The 25,179-nt window shown below is 40.0% G+C and overlaps 1 long non-coding RNA gene across 10 annotated transcripts in view; it reads right to left on the reverse strand.

Moving 5' to 3' along the window:
• LOC106016692 (uncharacterized) overlaps window positions 1-25,179 on the reverse strand; it is a 255,490-nt gene that overhangs the window by 136,529 nt on the left and 93,782 nt on the right. For 7 of the 10 annotated variants that reach the window (XR_011808324.1, XR_011808325.1, XR_011808328.1 and 4 more), the window contains exons 3-6: window positions 23,156-23,246; window positions 22,055-22,213; window positions 6,053-6,221; window positions 5,825-5,891 (exon numbers count right to left, since the gene is read on the reverse strand). This is a non-coding gene — a long non-coding RNA (uncharacterized lncRNA). Of the gene's footprint in view, window positions 1-5,824; window positions 5,892-6,052; window positions 6,222-6,760; window positions 6,900-22,054; window positions 22,214-23,155; window positions 23,250-25,179 lie in introns of those variants that run through there. The other 3 variants (XR_011808323.1, XR_011808331.1, XR_011808330.1) reach the window with 3 other exon arrangements.

Consider the following 25,179-nt stretch of genomic DNA (forward strand, 5'->3'; position numbering starts at 1 on the left):
AGTATACAAGCTCAGCAGGTCTAACATCTTTCAGAAATATGGTAGCCCTAATTATAAGCTCTTGCAGATGGGTTGCTTACAAATTGAATCTCCCTTTCCATTTCTTGCATATTTATAAGTATCTGATTAATGAATAACCATAGGTAGTGGACTGCAGTGTGAACTGCAACGGACTTGCAAATGACTTAAGTAATTTTAGAGGAGACCACATCAACCTAAATCCCCTTGTTTCATTTAGGCACACAGGCAAACTAAACCGAAATCAGAGTCACTCCCTCCAATGTCCTGGCGTGATGACTGCATAATTCACTAATAAAGTGAATCATTAGCTCATCATTCCTTGATGAAAATCAACTCTGCAGTTTCTAGCTTAACATTAGGGTTGAAAGTATGGTCCTAATAAAAAGGAGAAAAAAAAAAAAAGGATATAAATAAATAAATATTATAAATAAATTATAAATAAATAAATAAATAAATGGATATTTGCTATCTTTAGAAGCATCTTTAGGTTTCTACTCCCTGATGTGTTATACTGAAGTTTTGAAGATGGTAAACTGGAAGTCCATTTCTACCAGAAATATCCAAAATATTTCCACTCAGCTTGGTAAGTGTCAAGGACTAACTAGAGACCCCAGACTTGCTGTCATAACTTCATTTTTTTTTTCTTTCTAAGTTCCTGAATCATGTAGATACTCTTATCCAAATGCTAGATCTTGGTGACGAATGATTGTCACTCTCACTTTCTAGTACCAAAGAACCTTTTCTTAGTTTCATAATTTTCTGCTACAGTTGTCTGTGATGCTTTTCATGAAATAGTCTCCTACCTTAATTTCCAAAAGCACTAAGACAATAGAGAGTAATGTGAAAAATTTCCACCCAATATTAAAGATTAATGGTCTCATTTTAAATTTTCAGGTCATTATGAACAACTCCCAAAATCATCATTTTGTGATGGTCTGGAGGCCTTGGTCTAGTAAAAGGAAAGGGTGTAAAGAAAACTTTCCATGTGAGCCATTTAAAAGCTATCATAAACAGACAGTCACAAATGGAAAGCAGACTGGGCTACAATTTTTTCAGGCTTTTCCAACTATGATGGAGAAATTTCATGCATATTTCCAGCAATTTTTTTTCATTTATTTTCTACTGAAAATTGGAAGTTAAAAATCATGCCACTGTTCTTGACACAGGAACCTAGGGAAAAGAAAGACCGAACAAATTATATATCTTTATTCAGGTTACTGAGTTTCTCTCTGTCAGAAAAAAAAAAAAAAAAAAAAAAAAAAAAAAAGATGCAGAGAAATTTGGTTGTATGTAATCTTTTTGAGAGAGATATCAAGACATTATTAGAAAGCAGGAATAGGCAGCAAATAGTTTTCATATCCATAAAAATTTTATATTTCAATTATTTCTTCCAGCCTCAAAAGGAAATATCACAGAATCAGAGAATACTGTAGATTGGAAAGAACATCTTTTTGCAAAATGAAACAGCCAAAAAATTGGTTTTGTTCAGTTAAAATGATTCACATGACCTAGTTTCTCTTTTCTAGTAAAAATTAAATTCAACTTTAAAAGAAAAAGTTAGCTCTGACTGAAAAAATTCAATGTTTATCATTTTTGTAAATAGCAAAGTCAGTATCTATTATTGCATGTGATTTATTAACAAATAATTCACCAAAATGAAAGAGCTTATTTTCTGAAATTCTTTTAGCAAATCAGCGTTTTTCACTGACTTAGAGAAATTCTTAGCCAACTACACTAGAGAGTCTCCCCCTGCAGATGGGTTTTATAACCTACAATTTAACTTCAGGCATGCCTTAGGAAGCTCTTCCATTGGCTTTTCACCTGCCAAAATAATAATAATAATTATTATTATTATTATTATTATTATTATAAAATATTATTGGGCGTTATGGATTTCTTTCTTGACTTTCTTTCAAATAGTTTAGAATAACCCAAACACATCAGGATAATATTACTGTCTACAGATCACCTTTATGAAATACTGCAAAAAGTAGTTGTGTTTCCTAATTGTAGAAGGAGTAACATCTTATGCTTTGAATATGTGAACTGAAATTATATTTATGTAGACGTAAAAAAGAAATTAAATTCCTCCCCATCAGCTAACTAAAACTATTATCCCTGCCCAACTGTTCCTGTACAAATATCAAGTGGTATCACAGTTCATCTGTTCTCTCACTCAACCACAGTATATAGTATTTCTAATGCAGAAAACACAGTATTTTCTATCTTAAATCAAAGAAAAGAGGGCGGAAGAACAAACCCAGCTTCTTTTCCTCCTTTCTTATAAGTAACCTTGAATGAGGAGTGTACAACTTACAGCTGCGCATCTCATCAAGAATATATGTCATCTCTCTAAATAAGTATCATATATCTCAATAGTAGGGTCAGTTCCCCCCTATCCCTTCTCAGTAGCTGATCTATCATGCTAAATCGCATGCTTTTTGATATGAGTGTCAATGTAGATCTGACATTAAAAAAATAAGCCACATGGGACAGAAAAATAGAAAAAAAATACAGGAAAAAATTAACTCTTTATGCTCTCGAGTGACGAAAATCTGGAGAGATTGGTGCTCAGTTTATGCTCTTCTGCACAGAATATTTTAGTTCAAGTATTTTGAATACATGGACACTTTTTCATGAACCCATCTTCCCTTTCTTTTTCAGCCCTCCTAAGCTGCATATTCATTTTCTTTCATTTTTTGTTCTTCTGCAAGAACTTTGTTGCTTCAGCTTCCATATTACCTCTTCATCTATACCTAATACTATTCCCTGCCACAGTCATCTTTTTCTCCAAATTAAATAAGCTTAAAATACATCATTCCCAGAGGCCTTTAAAAAATCAGATGTCTGCTAAAACAGAAAAGGCTTGTAGAATTATTAAGACTTAAACTAATATTTGACCTGATCAGGAGTTTTCCTGGTAGATTATTTTTCCACAGATTCAATGTCAAAATTTTTAATGGGAGCAAATGTACAAGCTTCAAGAAACATGGGATTTTTCGTCAAAGCAAAAGAGAAGAAGAGCAAGACTTCCTCTCCAAAAGACCCATCAGCTCAGTGTTAGGGGATTCACACTTACATAAATAACAGCTCACAGTCCTGCTCCAGTGGCTCAGGGTTCATACAGGCTGCCATACTTTGTGTGGAAGAGGCAGCCAACACAGTGACTCACTGGGAACCTCCCTGGGCCTTCTCTGGCCCTGAGGGCAAGCAGCACTGGTTCACAGAATCACAGAATCACAGAATTTCTAGGTTGGAAGAGACCTCAAGATCATCGAGTCCAACCTCTAACCTAACACTAACATATCCCTAACACTAAACCATATCCCTAAGCTCTACATCTAAACGTCTTTTGAAGACTTCCAGGGATGGTGACTCCACCACCTCCCTGGGCAGCCTGTTCCAATGCCTCACAACCCTTTCAGTAAAGAAGCTCTTCCTAACATCTAACCTAAAACTCCCCTGGCGCAACTTTAGCCCGTTCCCCCTCGTCCTGTCACCAGGCACGTGGGAGAACAGGCCAACCCCCACCTCTCTACAGCCTCCTTTAAGGTATCTGTAAAGAGCGATAAGGTCGCCCCTGAGCCTCCTCTTCTCCAGGCTGAACAAGCCCAGCTCCTTCAGCCGCTCCTCATAGGACTTGTTCTCCAGGCCCCTCACCAGCTTCGTCGCCCTTCTCTGGACCCGCTCAAGCACCTCGATGTCCTTCTTGTAGCGAGGGGCCCAAAACTGAACACAGTACTCGAGGTGCGGCCTCACCAGAGCCGAGTACAGGGGGACGATCACCTCCCTAGCCCTGCTGGTCACGCTGTTTCCCACAGGTCTCCAGCCTTTCCGTCTCCACAAGCACAACCTCATCCATACAGCCCAAGGATACAGATCCCCACCTGTGTCATCCTTCAGATCTTATCTAGGCAGAGACTGGGAGGTAGCACAGGCTGAAACAGGGCCCACGATTCAACCACGTGGGTGACCATGCACCAACCCCCCAACTTGGGCCTTGGCTTTTCTGACCAGACTGTTAGACTGAAGCCCTTGTTCCAATCCAGGAACCCTGGACTTTATATGCTGTGTGTTAGGTCACCCTAAACAAGAAGGGGTGCCAAGGTACACCTCTTTTAGGTGCATCTGTGCTGTCCTTTGCAGGCAGGTCCCACTCCTTGTCCTCTGCACTGCTTGCATGTTGGGGCTGGTCATACACACCCAATGGCTTTCTGGAGGAGCATCTCTTGGACCAGATGCTGTTGCAAAGGCTGTGTCTATCTGCAGCATCTCGTTTTGTTTCAAAAGATTCTGACTTCATCCCAGTACAAAAGAAAGTGTGGAAAGGAACATAATCTTGAAAATTTTGGAGAAATCTTTTCCCAGTCATTTTTAGTAACAGATGCCTCTACTATGAAGCTTCTCTCTTGTGCAGTTAAGCCCCAGTCTGGCTTTCTTCAAAGTCAGCACCTTCCTACTGACAGAAGCTAGACAAGACCGTTGCACTGCAAATCTTTGCCAAACAGCAGTCTTACTTCAATACATGACATACAAAATGCTACTGGTCTGGCAATGGAGAGATACAGCAGTCCTCTTGCAGTTATAGGATATCTCCCTACTCAGGCAGATGACAAAAGATGTGTGCATATAAAAGGTACATGAACAGAACTAAAACTAAGATTATTATTTACTTCAGCCTGAAAAGAAATAGCCTTTCAACACTGCTTTTTCCTCAAAAAAACTTGAGTTTGCAGGTTTCACAGTGAGACCTTTATACCATGGACTCCAGTTCTGTTCTGCAGGAGAGGTTTATTTTATCCACCAGCTTGTAAAAGAATTGGGATGTGATAGTGCATTCACAAAGGGTCCTGTAATAGATGAACATGGAAAGCAAAAGACCCAGAGAACAAAGGCAGTGACGGGGCACATGTTAGGCCTCCTTGACATGTTCCTTTAGATTAACAGTAAACGTTGTGCTGTTCCCAAGAGTGCCTGTATCCCAAATGTTAACCATACCCTTACAAATAATGCAGAGTAAGTGATGAAGTATACACAGACTTGCAAGAAGTCTGTGAAGCTTTAAAGAAGATACCAGGCCTTCTATGAATGGTGGATTTTCCAGCCAGGGTTATGGGTTTGGGGGTCTGCAAGGACAGCTCTGGAGGATGGCCTGTGTGTCTCACAATGCTGCTTGCCTTCAGGCTCCTCCACTTCTGGAAGGTGGTCTTGGGAAGCAGACATCCATACCATGCTTGTTTCCAATTTATTAATTAGAACTAAATAACTGGGCAAAAGTGTAACATGTGTATAAACAAACACAATTAGAATAAAGTGTGGAAGCAGCAAATTCATCTAATGATCAGGTTGATTAAATTACTTCACATAAACCAACAATTCCTTATAAGCTCTGTGTAATAATTTAGGAAGGCTGCAGTCTTGTTTAGCTCTCAGCCCAGAAAATAACAGGGCTTTTATCAACTCTCAGTGCCAAGTGACATATTTAAGTTCCAGCCAAATAGCTGGTACAGGGAGTGTCAATCGCTCCCAGGCTGAAACTAGTGTTGAGACTGCGGCTCCGCTGCCAGCTCTGAGAGCTTGTGCAGATTATTGGTTATCTAATGGCAGCCAACCTTTTCTTTCACTGCCCTTTCCCCCTGAAATTCCCAACAATGGATTACAGTGGATTACATTGGAGATATTTCAATATTTCAACATGACACGACTTCGTAAATTTAATATGCAGAAGATAAATTCAATGAAATAGTATGATTTATCATGATTTAGCTGTAGCTAGTTATTTCAAAAATCATTCTTTACTCACTGTCCTCTAATATGCTCTGGGGATTCTTGTTCCACATGTATGCCAGCCAGCAGCTTGCATTAAAAAACTGCAAGAACATTGAAGCAGAGGTGATTCTTAACTTATAAAGATGGGAAAACAAAGAGGTGCAAACATAGAGACATGAAATCTGAGAGAAGTGTTAAGCCACAGGAAAAAAAAAATGCACAAACTTCTTCACTTAAAAAATTGCATTGTTTAGGATCTTACCTTTTACATGCAGGAACACCTGCCTCATGAGAGAAATGAACTGTGAGATATATTCTTGTGTCTGGGTTCTTTGGCTGTTGGCTTGTTCTCAGATTAGTAGCACTTCATTGTTATCAAAATCCTTCCCCTACTGAAACTGGGATTTCAACCACTGTGCACGATGTAATTTCTGGAAGAGTAAGCCACACAGAACACTGGACTTAGCCATTCATTAGGCAGCAGAATTCAGTGTCATCCTCTCTATTCTTCCACGAACTGTTTTAGTTCCCTTAAACTGCCCTGTAGCTCAAAGATGAGTTTATATGAAAGAATTAGTGATATCCCATTTAACATGAACTTAGGATTCCAGAGGACAGTTATAGACACTTGGCAAATCACAATAGATTAATATATTTGAATCCATGCCCAAAATGTTCAGATCAATGTCTGAGTTTTTTGGTGGGCAGCTTTTTAGCCCTTGAGACTGACAGAGGTCATGGTACATGCAGTTCATCATTTCAAGGCATAAGAATTAGGCTTTGGCTAATTGGAAGATTTGCCTGTTGTTTAAATTAAACTTGTTTGCAGTTTCATCAGCCGTGTGGAATCCAGAAAGGCATCAGACTATCCCATCAATTTAGTTAGAAAAGAATAAATGAATAAATAGGTTGACAATTTTCTCCCCTGGGACTCACACTGTCACTACATTGTTTCTCTATTATTAATTACCTATGTAAAAATAATTCACTGTATGGCAGTATATACTACATTCTGCAAATGACTGGATCAGGTTCTTTTCTGTTTGTCTTCCCATGTGCATTTAAATCACTTGGTGTCTGCAAGTGATGTCCAACAGCGATGTCCACTCTGAGGGAGGAAGAGGGAAATCAAGTTGCAGACATCAAAGGGTTACAGCCCCCATTTTTGGATTCATACAGTAATAGGGTTAGTTCCTTTATATTTTGTATGAGAGACTAATTTACAACTGCTGTTCTGCTTCTGAGGTTTGGATTTAGACTCTCTTGCAAGCAGTTTGTGTGCAAAGCTAAGATGCAATAAGCTAGTAGATGTCACTGACAGGTCAAGGAGTCCTTCAGATGCTGGAAGCCCACAGAGCCCCTAATGAAAAGGGGCAGAACAGAAGCCAAATACATTTCTTTGAGTCAGAGCCTTTACAAGTGTTCGCTTCGCATACAAAATTTGTGACACAATTTAGTGGATAAAAAAAGTTAAGAATCTGTTTATCTTCAGTGAACCAATACCTTGCAGATGTATTTCACTTAACTGATGGGAGAGGGAAGGAAGGAAATGAGTGGTGGAGGGACTCAGAGTTCTCTCTTATTAAACTTCAGACTTTCATCTACTTTCCACCTGAATGCCAGAGAGACAGGTAAATTCATCTCCATCTATTGCACCACAAATTCTATCCCCAATAAATATTTTTCTTGTATGCCATCTGAATATTTTTTTAGACTCATTCAAATAATGACACGTTTCATTTGTGACTTACAGACTTTGCCACACACCTTTTATCTCCACTGCTGCATTATTATTAATGCTTTAAAACTTGCAAAAACTATGTCAAAGCAGAAATTCAGTCTTCATAGTCCTACATCCCAAAGGGGTCTCATAATGTCAGTGCCAGTCCTGTGTAATTTCAAAGCTACTTCACTGATTCTTCCAGGAAACAATTTCTTCAGAGCTGAAGTTTTTGAAAGGGTTCAGACATCCAGCCTCTCCGAAACTGCTACCAATAATCCAGGAGAAACACTTAGAGTATTCTCACGAGGATGAGATGGGTTATTTTTTCTTATGGCCCTCTCCTGTATTCTCTAGAAGAATGGTGCTGTCTTTAAAGCACTCTTCAGACAAAGATGTGGCATTGGGATATAGTAGTAAAAATTTGTGTTCCCATTGGGCTTTCTGTATAGCAGAGAGCACTTTTCAGCATCTTGTATATTATCTGCTCCCTGCACAAAGGAATTCTAAACTAAATTCCTTGTGGGAACTCCCTCCATATAATGCAAAACTTTAATTTGTGCCCTCTGCTTCTTGTATTTGACACAAATTCAAATTGTCTGGCATCTACCATTCTTCCTATTCCCCCAAGAACTTCACAGAGCAAAATGATCTCACCTCTCAGCCTCTCTTTCACAGAATATAGCCCTAATTCCTTCGTCTTATTTGGCACAACTGGTGTACCCCAATCCCTGCATTATTCTGCTTGCATTTGCTGTATCTTTTTCTATATCTTTAATAATTCTTTATAAGCAGGTGACCAGAAATAAGGATGATAGTACTAGTTCTGTAGTCCTCTCTGTAGTCCTAAAGGATAGTCACTTCTAAATACTTAAATCCACTATTTATGTACAATTTGCAAAGGTTTCTGTAAATTTCTGCATGTGTGCACCTATTTTAATCCTTCTGCCTTAAATTTCATCTCACTGTTTCTCCTGAACTACATTTTCCTGAACTGTATTTTTGCACAGTATGATCTTTCAGAGCCTGGCCCTCTGTTTTGTCCAGCTCCTCATTACTCTAATTTTTATCTAGGTCATTCATCTTTACACACACACACATAGCTTCTTTGTATTGGCAGTGCTCCCTGTTTCTGCATTATCTGCAAATATTTCTGCTTTACAGCATTTTCATTTTCCTTAGGCCTCAGACAAATAGTATAAATAAGAGGAACAAATCTAGACCCAGTTCTCATCAATATAATTCTCTGCTCCTCCTTCCAAGTTAACACCAAAGCATCATGATTTCCCCCTTAATCCACTCGGACATGTCACCCCCTGTACCATACTGCCTACCCCATATATTAGCCTTATTGTGTCTACTGCTGTAGTGAAAGCATCATGAAGCTTGCGTAAATTATATCTACATCTTCCTCTTGTCAGCTCTTTGTGCTTTCGCCTACAAATAAAAACATCAGATTATCAAAACAGGATCATCTCTCTGTTAATCCATGTGATCCCAATTGATCAAATGATATCTCAGTAAGGGACCCTCAATCCTTCTTCTGGTGAATTTTAATACCATTTTCTCCATCAGTGCTGGCCATATTGTTGTCTGCTTCCTTCTGCCATTTCTGACATGGCAAAGCAATGGCTCAGTACTAAAAGATCTGTGGTACATGAATACCTCTTCTCAAAACAACACAGCATGATGATTTCAGAAATAGTCAGAACAATGGCTGAACGCTAAGAGATGCAGGGTACAAGTTACATGAATACCAGTTCTCAAAATGGCACAGCGGGACGATTTCAGAAACACTTAGCTCCTCCTGTTCCTTGAGAATCTGTACAACATACTGTTGATTGAGCAAATCAGCCAAGAGCTTCACGCAAAGGAACTCTAAATTTTTGACAGATTTTTCTGCACATGTACACAAAGGCAACTTCCAGCCTACTGGAAATATTTACCACTCATAAATGCCTATTCATAAAACTCTATCTGAAACCCCTTTCAAAGTTTAAAAATTTTCTTCTTTGTGCTGGGACCATGATCTCCAATTGCTTCTTACATGAGAAAACTTTGAAATGATGAGGGATATGATATATATTGCCATAAAGTACAAAGGAAGTTTTACAGTACACACACACAGAAGTTGATACTATTTTTCATTCTGAAGCAGTTTCATTCTGAAGCAGAGCTGGGGTGACAAACAAAAGCTCTAGTGGTGCTCTTGTGATCTGGTGAGCCTGCTCATTCACCACCTCAGCAATCTTCCCAGGAGACCCCCCAAACCTTGGGCAGAGCAGTGTTTGCCAAGAGCCACTGCAGGGAGTGTTGAGGCACGGGTGGTTTCTGCTGATGTCTTTCTGCTGCAAGCACACAGAAAAACTTTGCAGACCTCAGGACAAGTACTTTTGCCTTCCATAAAGATGAGGGATCACAAGTCACCGTCCATTGTGGTGTGGATATGTTAGGACAGCAGGCTTCTTGGCTGAGTAGGTTTACCTGCTAACTCTGCTGCTATGGGAAGAGGTGTTTGAGCCATCTTAAAAAAATAAATAAATAATGAATTAATTTAAGGGAAAAAAAAAAAAGGATTGACTTGGGAGAAACACTAGTAATGGGGATTTTCTACTCTCATTCAAAGTATCCACATTTTCTTTGCATGCCCAGTGTTTCCCTTCATCTATGAAAATTGGTCCTTCATTCTGTTGAAAAACATATGCGGTTTGCAGAGTTTATCATCAACATCCTTTAAGCATGCCTCTTATTCAGCACAAGACTGCCTTGATTGTCTTGCTCTTGCTAGGTATCTGCTCTTTTTGCTGTACCAAACTCCAGGAGAGAGAAAAAAGAAAAGAAAAACAGATCAGGGTAACAATCCCCAGGCTAAATACATTCAGGATGAGCCACTATACAATATGGTCTGATTAAAACTCCCCTAAGAATATTGTGTGAAGTGACTAATTCAGAGAACTTGCAATGTTTATGAGGCCAGGGTCCCATATCTGAAACATACTGTTACTTTTATCTATCACAAGGTTTTTTGGCTCTGACTATTCCTTTCTCTTTGTAAGTTTATATTTTCCTATCACTAATAGCGGCGATGTCTGCACAGATGTATTTAAAGTTGTATCAAAGATACCCAATAATGAGAGCACACTTACAGGGAATTTCAAAGTCATCTGTAAAATACAATTTGGGGATGAAACTCAGCAAGCAAAATCTCATCCCAGAAGCAAACTCTTTTGTAACGTTAAGGGGATTGGGAGCAGGGGGGAAGAGAAGACAGAAAATTACTGCAAAGATGAACAAAAAAGTGCTTTGTGGGGAAGTGAAGAGACTACCTTCAAAGAGCTTAGAATCCCAAATATTGAAGAGAATATGTGTGTAGACTTAAATGTGATAGACATTTTTACCTTTGAAAGTCAGTTCCTGCTTAAGTTCATGTCGAGTGTCAAGTGTTTGTCCTTCAAATGATGCTGAGTTCTTATTTTAGAAGGCCTGCTCTTCACCCCAAGAACTGACTTTTGCTCAATTAGTTAATTGTGTGCAAACTCCCGTCTATTAAATAAACCCGTAAGTGGGCTGTGAGCAAAGTCATATCTTGCTTTTCTCACTTCCCATCTCTTTTGGAGCATCCCTGTGTGAGGCTAGAGTATCCGATTTCTCAACGAGTTCTGATCAAGAAGCATATGCTGGATCACCGTGAACAATTAAGAAATGAGTATCTCTTCTCACTATCAATTCTGATGAGTTAAAAAAAAAAAAAAAAAAAGCATTTCTTATTTGCAAGACAAAAGGATATTTTTTTTCTCTGCATTCCTTCTGATGTTTCAATGCAAGACTGAGTGCACCAAAATATGACCCCTACAATACCATGGCAATTATCCTGAGCCCATAGGTCCTTTTCCTTACTTTTAAAGCCATGGTTTGTCTGAGAGAAACAAACCAAAAAGTATTAACCAGAATAACAATAAACATCAATGGAAATATGAAGCAGAAGCACCTAGCAAAGCTGCACCAGGACATAGATCACAGAATCACAGAATCATTTAGGTTGGAAGAGACCTCCAAGAGCACTTAGTCCAACCTATGACCAAATAGCAGATGAGCAGACAGTTGCTGAGGACTTTTATACTTTCCATGATAGACTGACTGGAAGCAGGGAAAGAGCAAGGCTGGATCAGCCAAGATCAGCAGCAGATGGCTAAACGGTGTTGGCCAAGAAGTCAACAAGAACACACCTCTCACAAAGAGTGGCTTGTGGGAGGAGTAGGCCTTCACCGTGAAGTGTCCTGCCAGCAGAGGCATGGGCAGCAGAGAGGCAGATAGCTGTGCCCAGCTGTACCCACAGCAGGAGCATAGGAGGAGTCCTACCTGTGCCTCCCTGACAGCAGCACTTGCTGCAACTTGGCAGAGTGGTGATTTTTCCACCCTTGGCTCATCAGACATGCCAGACACCTTGTTACAGCTGTTCCACACATGGAGGCAAAATAGGGAGAGTATTGCTTTCCTGGAGAGGATCTTTATCCCTCATCAAAAACAAACAAACAAAAAAAAAAAAAAAAACTTCATTCTTATCCACACTGGTGAATGGAGACTAAAGCCCTGGTTAGGACCATCCTAGCCAGTTCAAACACTTTGCATTTGCACGTACTTTGCAGTTTAGGAAGTTTAGGATCCTTGAGAGATAGCATCGCTGCAAGGGGCGGCAGCACCTATGACTCCTGGCAGTGATCGTGCTACGAGGAGCTGAATCAAGCAGAAGGCAGGCCCTGCCCCTTCCCCGCGGAGCTGCACTCCCCAGCAGCTGCCAAAACCCTTTCCGCATGCAGGGAATTAAGTTTCACAGACGCCTCTGAATTCGCTATTGCATCTATTCTGAGAAATTGATTATATCCAGTCTGAGGAAAGCAAGGCAAAAACATGCCAGGAGATCTGCCCAAGGTCACATCACTAATCTATTGGAGAGCTTGAAATGGAGGGGAGATAGAGCTGCTGGCTCCTTCCCCTTTGATTAATAACCAAATTGACATGTCCTCTCTTACGCCCTGGTCTAAATCCAAGTTAATTAAACCAGCTTTGGGTGTGAACATTATTAAATCAGTTGAAACCTGGCTAATATCAGATTAACTTGCACCTGCGGATGTAAATACACCAGTTAAACCTGCTATAACCTGTTTTTAAACAAAAATATGCAAATCACCACAGTGGTCCCACCAGCCTGGCTGGTTTGGTGTGGAATCACACCTCCGTAGGCTAACACTTCGGTGGTGCTAGGAAAAGCTCTGCATGGTAAGCAGGAGGGGAAGAAAAGAACAGACAAGCAACGCTGTGCCTTGCAACACAGTACTAATACAAGAGGATGTAACTGTCAGCTGAAGATCCTCTAAATTTTCAGTTGAAAGAGTTATCTCTGCAAAATATATAATATTGCAGCTGTAATTATGAGGAATTGGGATTATCTATTCAAACAGTTGAGTAGCCTAGGGAAGTAAGCCGTGGAGGAAGACACAGTGTCTCTAATTAAACTAGCTGACCCAGTTGGGAAAAACAGACAAACTATGGCTCTCATAAGCCCTTCTGTGGGTCTGAAATGAAAGCCATGGATTTCAAGCTAAGAGCAGGCTGGGAACAATTGCTCTGAGTGTTCGACCTTCCACAAAGCTATTCAGCAAAGTCATGCCTTGCATGTGATACTGAGTGTGTAAATACAGTTATCTGAATCTCACTGTTCCTGTGTTTCCTTCATTTTACATTGCGTAAAGCACAAAAAATGCAACAAAGCCCCTTCTTACTGGTCTTCCAGCATTGCCATCTCATGGTAGCTGCTTGGTCTTGACCATCACCACTTAAACCTATTAGGTCAATGTTTCCTTGCTATGCTGATGTGTCTTGTGGGCTAATTACTGAGGAAGCAGTGACTGCTTTAAAGAGAAACTCCTGCGAGGAATCCGGTGGTGAAAGGAGCCTGGCTCATATAGAAGCACTTGAAAGGAAATACCAGATGCCAAGTGCTTTGGTCTAGAGGCTCTGTTTTCCTGGCTGTGGGCAAAACATAGGAGTGAAGCCAAGAGGAGAGTCACATCAGTACTGAGCATCATTCTTTGCTCAGTCTTTTACTCTGAAGATCCTTGTGGGTGGAAATTAGGTTCCCATCAGAGATAGATATTGCCAGAATTAGCAGCAAAAAAAGTCTGGTCTTGCCATCAGAGGTTCATTAGCATACAAAATGTCTCTATAAGAAAGAATTGTGTCAATCGCTGACGCTGTGCTCCATTGTCTTCAGTGTTGCTGTGCTCAGGCAGAATAGTTCACCCACCCTTACTCTGAGATAATTCACACTCAGATCACTGCAATGTTATGGAGGGAGGGAACGGAGAGTGAGGGGTTGTGTAGGAAGAAAGTGCTAAAACTCTATTCAAATTATACTTTACAAGCGTGAAAAACAACTAGATGGAAGCAAAATTCAAGATAAATAGGGGGAGGAGAATGGTTAATTACCTTGCACTTTGCAAGGACTGTGTTAGCTTCAGATAGGCTCCCTCAGTGTGGGATAGATAATTCCCAAGAATATCACCACAGTGCTCTTAGAAAGATAACGCTGAAAAGGGAAACCAATTTTAAGGAAAACAATGTTATTTAAAAAGACACTGATTTCACTGTATGGTCATTTTGAAGTGGGCAAATTAACAATTAAAAAGGCTCTCATGTACCGTAATCTCTGATTGTTCTATTTTAATAGCTATCTCAGTACAGAAGACTCTCTTCAGTAGCTAGAGATCTAATTTCTGTTAATTTTGTGCAACTCTAACAGAGCCACTGATGTTCATTTGTAATGTGGCCCACAACCCCTCCCCTACCACCACTGCTTCTAGGAATATATCTCTTGAAAACACACTGATTATCAGTGGAATTTCTCTGCTAGCTATGAGCTTTTGCAGTCCAAACCAAAACTGCTGATCAGTTCGGAAGTGGCCAGGAGAATGTATAACAAATGTGACATCAGGAAACTAACCCTCTTTTCCCAACTGCGCTCCATACCGTTTCACCATCTGGAAGTACTGTGAGAGATGAAAATGCTCACTTCAGCCTGCACCCTGATATCAGAGCTCAGGAGGAGAAATCTCAGGTTCTCTGACTACCCGTTGCAGCATTATCTAAGGGCCGTGCTGTCCACAACACATGCATTTTAATAAGAAAACCTTTATTTGCTTATATACTGCTTAATCTAAGGGGAACTGGGAGATGAAGACAGACCTTTATGTGTTAGCTGCTTCAGTAGGTTTCTGTGTGTCCTGACTGAAGTGTTTACTCATGGTCACACATGAAATCTGTTGTTGAAAATCTGTTGAGTAATGGAATATCTCTTGCCCTAAGAGGAAATTATTGGGTTAACATTAAAACATTCTACTTTCCTAGTGCTGATACCAATTACCACAGACCTACTCCCAAAGAGGAGCATGAGACTATTACAGCAGCAGAGGTACAACAGGAAAAAGCCCCTGTTTTGCAGCAAAAGCAAGCCTGTTTGAAGTATTGCTCAGTAGTGTCTAGTTGACCATTATTGACTGAGCCAATACAGCACCTGTTTTGAAACTAGTGGAAATGGGAAAAGTGCCTATTACTTTCTGTTACGAAATGGCTTCTTTACCTCTGCGGTGAACTAAATATGTTCATCAGTAAAGGGTTAAAGGAATAACAGAACTGTATAGCTTGCTAGGCTGGTTACAGCTAACCCATATACACAATTTCAGGGGCCTACCCTTGCTTCCCACTTTGAAACCTGACCTCACCGCTCTGGCTTCTGTTATGCAGAATGCTAATTATCCTGCAGAAATGATACTGCAAAGCGCTGTGTGTGCCTGCGCTGTGACTTGGGGGGGATGGGGTTTGTGCTTTAGACATCGTTAGAGCAAGACAAAGTTTTATCTGAAACTTTTTAACATGAAAAATGACTCTCACCCCAGAAATAAATTATTTCTTGTACATTTTTCATTTTACAATTTTTTTTGAGTTTGTCAAGTAATACAATTTTTCATTTTTCCAGTTTTGGGGCTTTTGTCTTCCTTTTTCCTCTCCCCTTTTAATCCATAGGAGAAAGGAAAACAGGCAAATAAAACAATAAAAAAAAAATGTAATATGTGGTGAGATAAATACCTAACAAATGTCCAAAACCTAAAGAAACCAAATTAAATATTCTTTGTACATAACTTTAAAAAATGACATATATATTTTTCAATATGTATGCAATACACACGGTGTCTCTTTTGGCAGTTCTGATCATAGTATGTGTTCTCTAAGCTAGAAGAGCATTAAACCAGCATTTCACTACAATGCTGGTAAGTGAGGACAGAGCTTGAGCTGTATGTTTCCTAACAATTCCATTGAGGGAATTATTTGATCAGAAGGATGAAGTCTTTATGTCCATTGCAAGTGCATGTATCTTTGTGCAGTTAAGGAAAATAAATCCATATATTATTTACTAGTTCCATTTCCCTCTCATAATTTAGATTCAGAGTATTGGGAACAGCAGAAAAATAAATAAATAACCAAAGCACATAACAGCATCTAAGGTTCTCAAGCTCCTTCACAGAACTGGGTCAGAATAATTGGTCCCTTCTACATACAAAGCTGTTGAAGAACAAAGAGAAGCAAAGAACTAGACTCAGTGCCAGAGTAGGGAATATTATCCATGTTTCTTAATTCCTGCCATTATTTGCTCTCCATAAAACCTCATCCACAGGCAGGGTGTGTGGGGGTGGATGAAAGAAGCTTCCTTTGGCATTTTCCCTAGTACTTCAGGTATGACAAGAAGCTATGTCTCCTGGAAACTGCTTCCACTAGAAGAAGCCTTTCCAAATTGGAAGGTTATTGGAACAGAAATATGATTGGGATTTTCAGCCAGAACAAAAATAACCATCAACCCAATATTGTTCCAGTCTCAGGTGACATTTTGCTGGCACATGTGGCAATGTTTGTCTACTGAGACCTCAGTGCTGGCCTATGACCCAAAATTATTTTCAGGGTGCATTTTTGTGACTTTGACATGCCAATTCATGTCTTGCAGTTCCACACCAAAAAGCTGGGGACAATAATTTCCTTGTCATTGAGAAATACTTTGCAGTCTCCCTAGACTGAGTCCTTCAGGGGAACCAGGTATGACTAGCATCACCTGGCAGACTGTGTGTCTGCAAGTCCAAGAGCAAGCAGTGAAGCCAAAACACTACTATTTTCCTAAAATGTGTGGCTCTGCAACTCAAAAGCTATACTCTACCTGGAGTATACCCTCAAATACACCCTGGAGTATAACCCCAACTAAATATTTTCTGGCAAGCCGTGGTAGGGTAGAGCATGCCCCAATTCATCACATTCTAATTCATCAAGTTCTGGTATCTAAGACCATCCCTGATATCCAGCCTATTTGTATGGTCTTCAGATAACCAAATTCCCAGTATATCAGACATATGCCATTACCTTCAGTAGGAAAAGTCAGATTTTCGAGACAGGTCATGTGAAGGTTTTAAAGCACTTCCTCCACCTCATTCAGAAATTCAGATAGAAAAGCCAGCTCTCAAAGACATAACTTGGCTTTTGTGATATGCCCTGAAGGACTACAGTAGGTCCAGAAATCAATGACTAGATTGAACTGCATCATAAACATGCTGTAGCTCTTTTTCACCTGGGACAGCTATATCAATGATAATTTCATATTACTTAAGTGCTTACAATCACATGAGAGAGGACACAATATTGTGAGAACTGTTTATACAAAGCCAAGGAGCAGGTTTTAACATTGTAGGATATGTGGCAGGTTTTTCTCTTTGCTGAAGAGTAATGCTGCAAGTCAAGCAAAGCTGCAATTCCTATAGCTATAATGTATACGTCGGTGTCAAGTAAACGGCACTACTGGGAGTAATGGGTGGTTGTAGAAACATGAGCAATACCCCCTTGCATAGGGCAGTAGGTAATTTTATGTTCATCCAGAAGAAAAAAATGGGAGAGAGTGAAAAGCAGAGCTGGAAAAGATGGGGTTGCTCCCCTGGTGCTCCCACCTCCCAAGTCAAGCAGGGATTTTCCCTCTCCCCATTTTTTAAGGTCCTTTCCAGTCCAAACCATTCTATGATTCTGTAGTTTGCAGGGACCCTGGAAACCCAAAGGACAGCAGGCCATTTCAAGGAACAGCCTGTGGAAAGCTTCAACCCCTTCGGAAATGCCAGCAGGGTCTGATTAAGTGAGACAGAAGGGTGAAAGTATATGTTTCACCAACACTGACCCAGCTCTTGGGTTCTTGTCTCCTACATTCACCTATCAGTGGGAAATCTCTCTTGTTGATGCAGAAAATAAATTTGTTTGCTTTGCGGTGTGTATGTCTTACAGCACTGTGATCTTTTCTCAAACAATGACATAAACACTCCTGAACTACATTGCTATGTAGGATCTAAGCAACATCATGATGTAGGCATATGTATGTCTGTGAAGTCTGATAGGATGAAAGATGTGTTTTCATATCTCTGGGATTTAGAAAACACAATTTGAGAGGCACCTGTTACTGTCCATTGTTACCAGCGAGCATCCTAAATAATACAAAACTGAACAGAATCCCAGTTAGACCTAAAGTCCACATGGGGAATACGTTTGCAAAAGATACAGTATCAAATTTTACTTCAAATACACCATTAATTTCTATTTTATAATAAAATATACTGTCACTCTTACCTCTAGTTCAAAGGTTTTGTTTGAGAGTTTATAAGTAGGAGAGAATGACTAGACAGCACACTGAAATTTGGCAAAATTTCCCTCCCTCAAAATGTTTCTGTGGCAAAAAGCTGCATCCAGCCGCTCCTCAATCCAGCATTGCACACTGACCTGACAAATATGTGGTGCACACAGCAGTTGTTTAGTGCTCAATTTCAGCTCCTTGTGGTTGCTGGTTAACAAACAATAGTCAAAAAAATGCCATTTCTGGTAACTTGCAATAAGCAGCACAGCAAATTTTCCCCCTGCTATATCTCATATCTCATTTTAAAGGCAAACTCCTTCATCTCTACACAAACTAGCTGCCCCCAAGACACCTTGATCCCCAGCATGTACTCCCAACATGTGCTGAATAATGCCAATTTTTGTTCCCACAAACAAATCTGAACGAGTACCACTGTGCTGTCTTCACTCACTTCTGGCAGCAGCCAGTCCAGGCAGGGGCTGAGAGAGTCACTTCATTTCACACACAGCTCTCAGCGAATACCACCATCTGCTTTAGGTGGTTAAACGACCCCTGCCTTGGGTCTGAAAATTCCCATCAAATCCTGCAGCTTCTGACACTGGATAATTTCAGCTTTCTGCTATGCTGCTTCTGTGGACTATGATAGACTTAACCTACATTTATACAAGTGGAAGAGGGAAGAGTTTGACCCATTTTGGTTTCCTTCAGGAGGTCTCAGAGGACAGTGGTCTTTCTGTGCTCCTCTCCCACTGCACAGACCCCCATCCCCTAAACTGCACTGACTGTGTGAGGGAGCGCATGGCAAAATGGGATGATGAACTCACCCAAGTCTGCAAAAATGCAGGGAATATGTTTAACCTAGATCAATTTTGCTACCTCATTTTAGTCTATAGCCTCAAAACTCCATTCAGCCCACAGAGAAACTCACGGAGAACAGCAAAGACACACAAATGCACCTTATGAGCTTTTTTTTTTTTTTGAATACCAGTTTACCTTCATTCACCCAAGAGTGGTGTGCAGACGTGGCTTTAGTCACCTCCTCAGACTCCGTCCCACCAAGCCATTAAGGAGAGCAGAGCTGGGATCAATTACAACTTGCTTCCTTGGCCTGCCTTTTTGCTGGGCAGGGGCAGATAAATGGTGAAAAGGCTGCTGCAGCCTTGTTAAATCACCTTCTGAACATGCCACTCCAGGAATGCCCAACACAGAATAGATCTGAGTGATTCACCACCCTTGAATCAGCGTGTACCTCAACGCTGATGTCATGAATTTTCCATTAATTAACTGATATTCATTAATTTCTGATATATCCACAAACCTGAGCTGATGACAGTTGGTTATCGTATATAAAAGAATACAATGGTACATACATAGTATCTCTGATGTCATTCTCCAGAAAAACAAGAGTGAATAATATAAAAGATGCTTGGAAATTAATACCCTCCACGTGAATAAAATTAATACATCCAAAACTAAGTTATTGCAATAACCCCTAGGGTTTCCAGATCAGATTGATGTTTTAAATATGCTTATTTCCTAACATTTTGCAACAGACAGGTGACAATAATTGTGTGATCATGGTTATAACCCAGGTGTGATTGCTTCCAATACTTTTTAACAGGTGCAGGGGATAGTTAGAGGCATCAGCTTCCTCTCAGCAGAACTGCCAAAATTAGGACTGGCTTCTTTGCAGGAATTTAGAAGGTATAAATATCCAGAGGCAACAGATATTTATTTGTAAGCCTGCAGGTAAAAGCAAGTGGTAATAGTAATTACAAAGCAATACATTTCTAATTGCAATAGATCACACCCTTGAAGGCTAGACTTTCAGATTGGTTTCTCAGTCCTTAAGCATACTAAACAGCCCTTTAGCAGGATACAGTATGCCTTCAGCAGGATTGAGGAAGTAGAAAATGCCTGGTAAAATCTTTTGAGGTTAGATGGGGAGGTATAACCCTGCACACACACACAGACAGACGTTTTACCAAGTCCTGGAATAAAAAAAAAAAAAAAACAAAAAACAAAACAAAACAAAACAAAACAAAAAAAAAACAACTACCAAAGCCAATAAAAGAAAATTTGCTTAAAGCTTCCACATTCAAAGCAAGTGTTCAGGTTCCCCAGGATAGAATCCATATGAAAGAAAAAGGTGTTATTTGTTCAACATATTATTCACCGTGAGGCATCAATTACTGTACAACCATTACTGTACAACCATTTCATAACCAAGACTGGACACGAGACAGACCTGGCCTCCGACACAATGGCACACAGCAAGCAGTCACACTCCACTCACAGTATTTCAGAGGCTCAGGCAAACACACTGCTTACAGCTGCACAAGGACAAGAACCTGCTGCCAGTCAGAGAGTTCAGATGAGCAAGCAAGAGCTTGATTGTTAAGCCAGGGTAACTTGCAGTCTCCATGGACCCTCAGAAAGAAAAAATAATTAAAAAAATAATAATTAAAAAAAAAAAAAAACAGAGACCTAAAGCATAATTATTAAATTGCACAAGCTGCTTTTTTGTTTTCATAAGGGTTATAATATCAGTAGTCTTTTTTTGAAAGCCCCAAGGGAAAGACTCTTTGAGAAGCTATTTATATGTCTTCAGTTTTATCCTACAACGGTATGCCTAGTAAACCTTACCAAGAATCTCATGCATGATATCATTTAGGACTTTCACTTAAGTGCTTTTCTGAATTAGAAAACAAAATCCTCCTTCTCTAGTGTTTACATCCTTCCAATTTGCCTTTCATATCACTGCTTTTTTAACCAGCTTAGCTGAGAAACTTTTGTTCTGTTTTATTTTTTCCTGTACTGTTTCAATCTTTTTTCTTTTTTTTTTTTTTTCCAAATAATCTGTGGCCTAGAAAACCAGGATCTTGTAGCAACAATGAACAGGAATGGAAGAAGTGACCCAAACCCGAACTGCTTTAACTTGGAGCACAGACCTAATACTACACACTGCCCTTGTCCTCTATAACTTGAGCTCTCATCAGCTTATACCTCACATACTGGGAGATTCTTTATGTACTGGGCTTTTGTGGAGAGAATGGATGGTGACTCATAACAGTCTTAGGCAGAGTCAAGAAACAGCTTAGCTGACAGCCCTTTGGAGAACATAACAGCTGATCTGCACCTCCCAGGAAGCACTGTCAGATACTGACTTCAGGAGGAGGAAAGAGACCAAGATGTAATAGAGACTAAAGGGTCTTTACAGACCTCCTGTCTTCTGCCCTTCCTCTCACATACCCATCCCCTACTGCCCCTTTCCACCCTCATGTTGACATCTTACCCCTCTCATTGTTGCAGCTCCCTTCAGTCTCTTCCAGCACTAAAGAGAAATTGGGCACTATGCAACAGCTCTGCAAAATATGTGTCAGTGTGCACATGTGCAAATGTATACATGTCTGACATACCAAGTCTTCCCACCTTGGATCCAGTGATGCAGCCACCCCTGTTGTGTGAGTCCAGGCAAAGAACATGTACCAGACCAGAAAAGCAAGAAAGGCTAAAGCGTCCCCTTCATTTCTGGTTACAGGTTTCTCTAAACAGAGCAGAGTGTTTCCACCAAAAACATTCCTATATTAAAGTGTATGCTTCTTAAAGGAAACATTCAAATTTATATAGAAAGCAAACATTCTTTGCAAAAAGAGAGGGGATAATTTGTCAAATATCCAGTTTTCCATTGTATGGGAAAATTTCACTCAGACCTCCTCAGCTTATTGATGGTTTTCAGGAAGCAGACTAGTGCTCTGTACAAATTCGTTCTGACTGTATATGCAAGGACTCTGTTTACCCTTCAGAGTCTAAGAGTGCTGGAGCACTTCCATACCTACCACATCACCCTTCTCCAGACCCAGCCCTAAATGTATTCTCCAGTAGATTGGCATGCAGGGGCCACACTGCAGCTTCCAGACATCCTGGAGGGCTGACCTTTGATGGTAAAACACAGACTCTTCACCTCACTGGCATCATCAGAGATGAATAGGGGAAAACTGGAGAAAAAAAAAAAAGAGAGGGCAAAATCTTCAGCACGCTGTGTTAGCCCAGTCAAACAGCTGATGCATCCAAGTTGTTTCAAGACCCCTCAGGAGCCTCTCTTCATTTTGAGCATCTCCACAGCAAATGGCAACAGCACCCAGCATGAGCAGCATCCATCACAGCCACAGGGCAGGCACATAATCCCTCCTGTTTCTCCTCCTCTTGGGCAGTGAACATTACGCTTTCCTTACCCACCTTGGCAATTTGCAGATGTTAAACTACACTCAGAAGGGCCTATAAAATGCAAGAGAAGCCAAACAAGAATATAGCTCAAAAATTTATAGAAGGAAGGAAGGAAGGAAGGAAGGAAGGAAGGAAGGAAGGAAGGAAGGAAGGAAGGAAGGAAGGAAGGAAGGAAGGAAGGAAGGAAGGAAGGAAGGAAGGAAGGAAGGAAGGAAGGAAGGAAGGAAGGAAGGAAGGAAGGAAGAAGGGAATAGCTATAAAGGTTCTGGAATTAAAACAATGTCTTTTCCCAGGCTCCTGCTGAGATCTAGGTGCATGCAACATTTCATGCAAATCAGATGTAATTTACTGTGTGATTTGTTTCTTCAATAAAAAAGTGAGAATATGGAGAACAATAATTTTCCTACATTTTAGCTACACATTTCTCCATAAATAGAATAACTATTATAATGACTTCTTATATGTGCTGGCAGAGTGATTGCCTCTGTGTGAAACACAGGGAGATCATTTCTGTGTTATGCTCCGGATGCTTCACAGAGTTCAGTCATACATGTACGTGTATATATGTACACAAATACATTCATGTGCACACCCATATGGTACTAATGTACTAATTATGTTACTAATATACAGATGTATACATCTGTATATTCAGTATAAAATGTATGCTAAACAACACACATGTTTTTGTGAGTGTGTGTGCACGTACCTACCTGTGTGCACGCATATATCAGCCATTCTGCTCCCATTGTTCCTCTTGTCCAGAACAACCTTATTCCTCCAGACAGTATGGCAGGGATCCAGCTGCTGGTGACAAAAATACGGTTATTTCTGTCATGGATTTCCCAAAGGTAAACACTTCAACATTGCAAATGAGAGGTATTTTATCAGTCGCTATGCGGGCATCTAGGAATTGCTAGATTAAAAATACATCCATAATCAGCTCTAACTTGCAAGCAAATGTAACGGTGTCAACATAACTTGTACTGGTGTTGCCATCCAAAAGTGTTGCAACACATTCTTCTTTACCTGTACTTCCTAACATCTAACACTATGGGGGGTTACAAAATGGTAAGCATGGAGTCCTTCAGCTGAAAAAGAATAGATGAGCAGTTATTCCTGAGGTATGAAATGGGACAGTACAGTAGAAAAGGCATTACCACAGTATCATCTTTCAAGAAGAAAATCAAAGCATAAAATTCTCCTCACATGTATATTATTCAAATTAATCTGCTACTTAATCACAAAAAAAAGGGGAGGGGGGAGGGTGGCTTGGGATAGGGCCATTCAGGGGAGAGGCATTTTTGTGAATATTTTATAGAAGAAATCATATCTATAATGTTGGGGAAGTGTGCACAAAAGAGGACAAGATGCAAGGTTATGAAAAGCAGAAAATGCTTATTCCATCTGTAAAATGGACCACTAAGTTTAGACACATGCAGATGTATGCAATGTGTGTGTGTGACAATAAATTTTTATAATAAGCCTACTTGGAAAGTAGAAGTGAAAAAAATAGGTAGATAAATTACAGTGAACTTGTGGTATTATTATATATTAAAGTATTTTATCACAAATAACTCTGTGGCACTTACCTAGAAAACCTGGATTGGGTGTGAGGTGTGGGAGGGGGAAGTTATTCTGGTAAAGTAGAGCAGCTATTTTCCCAGATGAATAGTAATGGGAGAATAATAAATTCTTGATTGCATTTTCTTGCTTTTTGACATTGTGTTTTAGATTTGTCATTTGTATATATTAATACATAATCAGCTTTGCAATAAATTCTGTTTGGGAAACCATTTCTTGATGGTCTTGATAGATTTGTACATAGAAACATAAAGGTAGACATCAAGAAGAGATGCTTATTCAAGATATAAAATGAAGAACTTAACCAAAAATGCTGTGTTTATTTGTAAGTATAACAAAATAAAAGAATTTGAAGAAAAGCAAGGGACATAAAACATGTATTTCATTAAAAATAACAGGTAACATTTGCTGTGAAGCCAATATTTCAATTTATTAAAAAAGAGACCACGCTCAGGCAATGCAGAAATAGTAATTATATTTTTCATCAGAGAGAGGGAGGATAATGGAGAAGAGTCAGTGTTGTACCAGCTCTGAGAAAGAGAATCACCGTCTGTATGGATGAAAGGCCATGTATATGCCACTCTCAGTTCCTATGGCAAATCTGCTCTTTCATGGCTATTTCACCTTTATTTGACCCTCTTCTCTCTAGTAATGGGACCGCCCAGGTGCAGATATAAGAGTTCTCTGGTTCTTTTGAACTGTCCCCAATACTTGCTGAAGACAGCATCTACTGCTAGAACCTGACCCACCCTACTCCCCGGCACAGGGCACACAGAAACTGCACCTGTCTCCTTCCAGTGATGAGCATGACTTTTACAATCTTTCAGACATCTTAGCTTGAACAAGTGCTGCAAGTTTGCATTCTGCCCCGAAGGTGCCCAAGAAGGCTAAAAGTTGAAAGATTTCAGACTTGCAGAAGTCTGATCACAGCCACACAAAATCTCACTCCTTGAGTGGTCTCTTGAGAAAATCCATCCAAAAGAAAGTCAACGCTTAAGAAGTAGCTGTCTGGAGGAAGCCTAAATGAGTAGCTGCAGATAGACACATAACTTTTAGATGATTAAAACAAAGCTAAATCTCATCCTAAGTACCCGGCCCCTCAACAGGAGGAAGATCTTGTAAGGTGCTCAGAGGTCCATGTAGTCTGGTCACT

This window comes from Anas platyrhynchos, chromosome 3, assembly GCF_047663525.1.
Source record: "Anas platyrhynchos isolate ZD024472 breed Pekin duck chromosome 3, IASCAAS_PekinDuck_T2T, whole genome shotgun sequence".
In the NCBI taxonomy this organism is placed as follows: Eukaryota; Metazoa; Chordata; class Aves; order Anseriformes; family Anatidae; genus Anas; species Anas platyrhynchos.